Below are 7,823 nucleotides of genomic sequence, written 5' to 3' on the forward strand. Positions count from 1 at the left end.
TTAAGATACTCAAGCTGCTCAATAATGGCAGCTATCTCTTACCCACCCCACCCCCACACACAGGCACACACACACAGACTTCATAGTTTTCTTAAAGCTCGAAAAAAAAAAACAACCCCAGCGCACACTCGTCTACTTTCAGAAAGCACGTGCGCACGTGACCTCCCGCCTCCTTTCTTCCTCTCTGCGGGGCTATATGGCCATTTTATGGAGTGGCTGGAACGATCAAATCGAGGTAGAACGGATCTCTGCGTCACGGTATTAATGGCCGCCCGATTGAGACGGCCCAGATTTACGATCTATAGGGAGAGAGGGGGAATACGATCTTCTAACTAAGAAGGGGTGAGATTGGATGGGGTCCCTCCGCCCCCCCCCCACCTCCTCATAAACTCACTAAATGTAGAACTGCTTTACGCTTGAGTGAACAACAGACACTTAGACACGAGTCAAAAAGATATAAAACTGCGCCAAATAGGTCAAGTAAAAAAATAAAAAGATCTAGTCTAGTTCAACTCTGCAAGGTGCCGAGGCTCTCGTATTGCCAAGTCTGTAACTGCTGTCAGGTTAAACTAATTGTCCGTAGATCTATGTCTAATGAAGTAGCGAATGTTCGTCATGTTTCGGTAATACGACAGAACCATCTGGCGTGGGGTTGGCATATGTGCGAAGAGCAAGCATTCGTTTGGGGAAAAGGGACACACGGTGTATTCGTGGCGCGAAGAAGATGAGCGATACACCTGAGAGTTAGAGCCCAAAACCTGGGATCCTTAAACCATAGTCAATCTTAAGGGCGAAAGAAAGACAGAGGGAGAGGGGGGGGCGAAGTCTACGGAGAAGGAAAAACAACAGCAATGAACACACAAACAAATTATTGGCTTGCTCTTAAGATGTTTGAACATATTTTAAACTTCCATGATCCACCAGTCTACATTTACTGTGTCCACCAGTCTACATTTACTGTGTCTACCAGTCTACATTTACTGTGTCTACCAGTCTATATTTACTGTGTCCACCAGTCTACATTTACTGTCTCCACCAGTCTACATTTACTGTGCTGAACTGAGAGAAATGAACGTTCGATGTGACACCAACGTAAATTGCTATTTCTTAGACACAAACTTTTAATTACTCTTTAGGAATGTCCTTGTTAAGGCTAACAACCACTCCCCCCCACCTCATTGGTTAATGTAAATATTAAAAGTTAAAGATGTATAAAATTGTTTTTTTATGCGATTGTATTCTGATTGATCACTGATGGTGGATGATTGATGAGTTGCGAGTAGTCAGACTTCACTTTGAGACGCTCATGAAATGAAACTACAAGACAAGGCATTAGTATGCATGCAAGTTTGACAGTTTGTCAATTAAATAACATCGGAAACCCCCATCCCCCCTCCTCTTTTCATTTTACCATCGTCTTGAACAATAGACCTTCTTGAACAGTAGACCTTCTTGAACAATATACCTTCTTGAACAGTAGACCTTCTTGAACAGTAGACCTTCTTGAACAGTAGACCTTCTTGAACAGTAGACCTTCTTGAACAGTAGACCTTCTTGAACAGTAGACCTTCTTGAACAGTAGACCTTCTTGAACAGTAGACCTTCTTGAACAGTAGACCTTCTTGAACAATATACCTTCTTGAACAGTAGACCTTCTTGAACAGTAGACCTTCTTGAACAATATACCTTCTTGAACAGTAGACCTTCTTGAACAGTAGACCTTCTTGAACAGTAGACCTTCTTGAACAGTAGACCTTCTTGATCAATATACCTTCTTGAACAGTAGACCTTCTTGAACAGTAGACCTTCTTGAACAGTAGACCTTCTTGAACAGTAGACCTTCTTGAACAGTAGACCTTCTTGAAACCCCCCCCCCCAACACACCTCTTTCTTGCATTCCACTTTCCTATTTGTTTTCTCTGTTCCAGTAGAAAGGAAGAGGAGACTGTGTTGCGTTCCTGAGAACAAAGGGAGGTCACAAGGCAGAAGGAAACAAACAATCGTTGTGTTTATTTAGCTTCGCTGGTTAAATGGTGTCTGTGACAAAAAGAATGTGGAAACAAGGGGCACAGTATTGGGCATTCAAGTGTCCACTAAATAAACCAACACATCTTCTCTTAGATCTGCATTAAACAGTGTGTAACCAACCTGACAAGTTCAATTTCTATTAGCTATAGCACCCAGCCATCTCTACCAATAGATATACTAGACATCAATGACAGACTAGTTAACAAATACATTGTAGTCTTGTGGTCTATGCAAAGACAGAGTGATACACTTTTATGCAATTCAAAAAGATATGCACATCTGGAGAACTCTTCTTCGAATGAAACTATAGGAAGATAGAGATATCCACTTACTTGAGACTAGTGAGCTCTCCTTGACATGGAGTTCCAGAATGATCGTCTTACCGGCATTGTGAACTTCCGGTACTTAACATACCGCACCAATAATATAAATGTAGTTTTGCTGTAATGAATGGATGGCATGGAGAATAATGGAATGACCTGAAGTTAACACTATGTCTCTCTACTAGAAGTAATATCTAGTTGTCCACAGTTACGTCTGGAGAATTATGTAGATCAGACGGACAGTAATCATCAGTGAAGTTGTTACATTACAAAGTATTTGTCTAACTCCAGTGAAGCAAAACAGAAAACGTATTGACTGTTCTATAAGTCTCTAGAGACTCAAGGTTAATGATAAGTCTCTAGAGACTCAAGGTTAATGATAAGTCTCTAGAGACTCAAGGTTAATGATAAGTCTCTCCTCCTTTGGCCTAAATGAAAGCAATATTTCTTTTTCCCTTCACTTCTCTCATCTCTGTCATCTCTCTCTTCTTTCCCTCCCTTCTCTCATCTCTCTCTCTTTCTCTTTCTTCTTTCCCTCAATTCTCTCATCTGTCTCTTTCTTCTTTCCCTCACTTCTCTCATCTCTTTCTTCTTTCCCTCACTTCTCTCTTCTCTTTCTTCTTTCCCTCACTTCTCTCATCTCTTTCTTCTTTCCCTCACTTCTCTCATCTCTTTCTTCTTTCCCTCACTTCTCTCATTTTTAACCTTCACATACTTTTTTTGTTTTCATTCTTTTTCTTATTTCTTATCTTTTTTTAAAAATGTATTTCTCTTTCTCTACTTGCAACTCTTCTTTCAGAGGTTACTCTTCTTTGCCTCCACTGTTCTCTCTCCAACACACACACACACACACTAGTGGGGTATTGCTGTTTGCCTAAGTTGATGTGTAGTCTCAACCCTGTGTGTGTGTGTGTGTATGTCAATGAAGTGTATGTGTGTGTCAATAAGTGTATGTGTGTGTCAATGAAGTCTACTAGGAGAAAGATGACATAAAAAAGAGCTAGGTAAACACACGAAAGAGTGAAGGAATGAAGCCAGGTGAGGCGGAGCAGGTGAGGCGGAGATATGATGCCGGAGTCTGGACTATTTATGTCTTCTTATTACACGACTTTCAGCTTTTTATTTTTTTTTTCATTCTTTTATTTTTATTTATTTATTTGCTTTTTCTTTCCTTCTGCACTTTGCCTCATGAAAACAAAATGTGAAGAAAGCGAAGCCAAACCTATTGGAGGACGAGCAGAGTGTCCTCAAGATATTGGGAGTGAACTAAACTTCTCTATTGATAGTAAGGAATAGTACGGGCATCGATTGTCGCATGATTGCTGAGTTCTATAGCAATATAAACTTCGCTGTAATGTTGATGATCACTAACATAGTGAGTATGCACTACTTCGTTGGTAACATCACATTGCACGTACATTTGTATTCAAATATATCAACTAAGGCTCTTTCAAAATGATATTGAGTCACAAGATTGGACAGAAAATGTTACAAATTGGAAGCTCTTGATTCACCTGTTCATTTTAGACTACTGGTGTACGTACGTTTATTGTATGCTCACGTATTAAAGTTAATCGATATTTTTTTACACTCAACACAATTATATATTTCAAACATATTATCCTCGGACAAACTTGTAGTCTTGGGGGATTTCAACGCCCTAGTTGGAGGCGACACGAGTGAACGATCAGGACCACTTCCTTAATGCTGTCGACCACTTGACAACACAAAGTTGCGTTTGTCTAGAGAAATAGACAACTTTGTTGCTAAGGCCAACATCGCTTTTGGCGCCTCCAATTGAGAGTCTAGCACTCTAGCATATAGGTCTTTTCACCTACCAACAAAATTCAATGTCTGGCCGCTTTTGTATCCGTCCACGGCCAATGGAAGAATTGTTTTCATGTCAGTCAGTAGGTACAAACATCACGGCCCTTAGGAATATATTAGAGATGTTAACAGTTAACCGTATGTAATTAAACAACAAAACAACAACTAATATCACGTACAAGAGAGTGAAGCCTAGCTAGCTTTAAAGAGACTTTGCTTTAACCAAGTCTAGTAGATGTCAAACTTCTCTACTGCAAGCAACAAACATCTCTCTTTAAATTTGAATCGGACAGTCGCGACTTCTGTTTGGTATTATCTTATCTTGCTCCCATTATAGGTCTATGTGTCTATGTGTCTATAGGTCTATGTGTCTATAGGTCTATGTGTCTATAGGTCGATGTGTCTATATGTCTATGTGTCTATAGGTCTATGTGTCTATATGTCTATGTGTCTATAGGTCTATGTGTCTATATGTCTATGTGTCTATGAGTCTATATGTCTATGTGTCTATATGTCTATGTGTCTATGTGTCTATATGTCTATGTGTCTATGTGTCTATAGGTCTATGTGTCTATATGTCTATGTGTCTATAGGTCTATGAGTCTATAGGTCTATGTGTCTATATGTATATGTGTCTATATGTCTATAAGTCTATGAGTCTATATGTATATGTGTCTATATGTCTATGTGTCTATGTGTCTATATGTCTATAAGTCTATGTGTCTATATGTCTATAGGTCTATGAGTCTATATGTATATGTGTCTATATGTCTATATGTCTATGTGTCTATATGTCTATGTGTCTATATGTCTATAGGTCTATATTTCTATGTATCTATATATCTATGTGTCTATATGTATATGTCTATATGTCTATATGTCTATGTGTCTATATGTCTATGTGTCTATATGTCTATGTGTCTATATGTCTATATGCTATATTTCTATATGTATATGTGTCTATAGGTCTATATGTCTATGTGTCTATATGTCTATAGGTCTATGTGTCTATGTGTCTATGTGTCTATATGTATATAGGTCTATATGTCTATGTGTCTATATGTCTATGTGTCTATATGTCTATGTGTCTATATGTATATAGGTCTATATGTCTATGTGTCTATATGTATATGTGTCTATATGTCTTTGTGTCTATGTGTCTATGTATCTATATGTCTATATGTCTATGTGTCTATATGTCTATGTGTCTATATGTCTATGTGTCTATATGTCTATATGCTATATGTCTATATGTATATGTGTCTATAGGTCTATATGTCTATGTGTCTATATGTCTATAGGTCTATGTGTCTATATGTATATAGGTCTATATGTCTATGTGTCTATATGTCTATGTGTCTATATGTATATAGGTCTATATGTCTATGTGTCTATATGTCTTTGTGTCTATGTGTCTATGTATCTATATGTCTATATGTCTATGTGTCTATATGTCTATGTGTCTATATGTCTATATGCTATATGTCTATATGTATATGTGTCTATAGGTCTATATGTCTATGTGTCTATATGTCTATAGGTCTATATGTCTATGTGTCTAAATGTCTATGTGTCTATATGTCTATGTGTCTATATGTCTATATGTCAATGTGTCTATATGTCTATAGGTCTATGTGTCTATATGTATATGTCTATATGTCAATGTGTCTATATGTCTATAGGTCTATATGTCTATATGTCTCTATGTTTATGTGTAGGACAAAGTCTCTGGTTCTGGAAAATGATCAAATTTTAATAAAGTGAGGGAAATTCTTACAATTTCATTTTTCAAGAATTAAATGTTATTTTCAGACCAATCAGTTACATCTGTAGAAATGACAAGGTATTTCCATAGGGTTCCGTTCGGTAAGTGAAAATGTCTCAGGCATACAGTTCAGAACACTCCTTGAGACGTCTACCTTGTACTAACATGACTTGTTTCGTGGCTTGATCTTGAACACAATTTTGTGCTTTTTAATGTTGACAGTAAGTCAAATCTTTTTTTTTTTTTGACTTAGAGAAATAGTTTTCACTTCATTTTAAATTATCTGATACCTAAACTAGAAAACATTGGCCTGCAGTTTTAGATTTAGCTCAGTGAGATAGCTTGTAACATCAACCTAAAATACTCCATTCAGAAAACATTTTTCCTGTAACAAAAGTGCTCGTGTGTGTCATCTTTCTCTTCTAGAAAGTCCTGTACACTATTTTCTTTCACATCCTCTAGAAAGTTACGCACCTCACAATGCAGGATGACATCAACATGTTCCATATTTAACAGTTTATTCTGTTTCATGGCCGGGGGGGGGGAGTGGTGACCGAATGACTTCTAAACCTGGTCGTTGTGCTGACCACTCCCTGCTCCTTAACCGTTGACCACAGAAACAGATAATCTTAACATTATCTGAACTATAGGCCTGATCGTTAACCGTTGACCACAGAAACAGATAATCTTAACATTATCAGAACTATAGAACTGCTCGTTAACCGTTGACCAAAGAAACAGATAATCATCAGCCCTATATATCGCAAGGTCTGAGAGTTCAATGAAATCAATCTCTCAATAGGAACTATACTTTTATTTTTACTTTACAATAACATGCTGACCATTCAAAGTGTTTCCATACAGAGAGTGGCTGTATAATGTAATGCCCTATGTTTTCTCCAATACATTCTTAAAAGATTGTCATCAATTTCTCATCACAAAAATTGTCAGAAGATTTACGTCCAAGGCCAATGAAAGGAAATAGAATGGAAACAACAAGGGCCTTCACTTGACACCATGTCCTCTTGTAGTTGTCTGCCTTAGGCGATTGATTTCATTGAACTTTCTTTCGATACTTTTATCACCTAGGCGATTCTATCAATTCTTTGAGACGTGGTTCATGAAGTCCTTCACCGTCAGAGACAGGTTTTCATTTGTTAACCAGAAGACATACTTTTTCTTGTATTATATCTGGTGCGCCATTTGTAACCGCGCCATCATTTGGCCACGCCTGCTCTAGACTAGGGATTAGGTCACGTGGTCGTTAAAAAATGCTCACACTAATTGGTGAATGACTTTGAATCACTTTTCTACTCTCCATTTTGACTTATTACCATCGTCTGCTCCGAGACCTGGAAGTTCACAGACTCCAGATCCCAACATATGGCGCCAAAATTTAATTTCAAAGTGATTTCCTTTAAGGGAGTTTCTGGTCTCAGGGCGCCCTTGTGGGCTAGCCAGTTTTTTTTTTTTTTTAACCCATACAACTATGGACTTTAACTTGTAAAAACTAAACCCTACCTTTAAAAAAAATTGAAAACTTCGCTACGCCGCTGACTTGTAACAAAGCTTTTCTCCTCTTTGAGTTCTGCAACCCACGTGACTTCATTGTCTAGAAACCAGGAAAAACAATAACTTCAGAAAACTAGGACAGAGAGGAATGTGTAAGGAGTGGGTTGTTATTCTTTTGCTCCCTCTCCCTCCCCACTCAATCTCTCCTCTTTAGGACGTCAGCCTTGAGGCTTGTCTCGAGAACATGAAAGGCTGAGGAGAGCAGTGTAAGGTGCTTAGCGGGGCGGCACATCAAAGGCGGGACTGAAATACCTGTCGAGAGGTGGTCTGCAGACTGCAGCTTAGATTATAGAGCCTTCCTTTCTCTC

The sequence above is a fragment of the Biomphalaria glabrata genome, chromosome 16 (genome assembly GCF_947242115.1).
Source record: "Biomphalaria glabrata chromosome 16, xgBioGlab47.1, whole genome shotgun sequence".
In the NCBI taxonomy this organism is placed as follows: domain Eukaryota; kingdom Metazoa; phylum Mollusca; class Gastropoda; family Planorbidae; genus Biomphalaria; species Biomphalaria glabrata.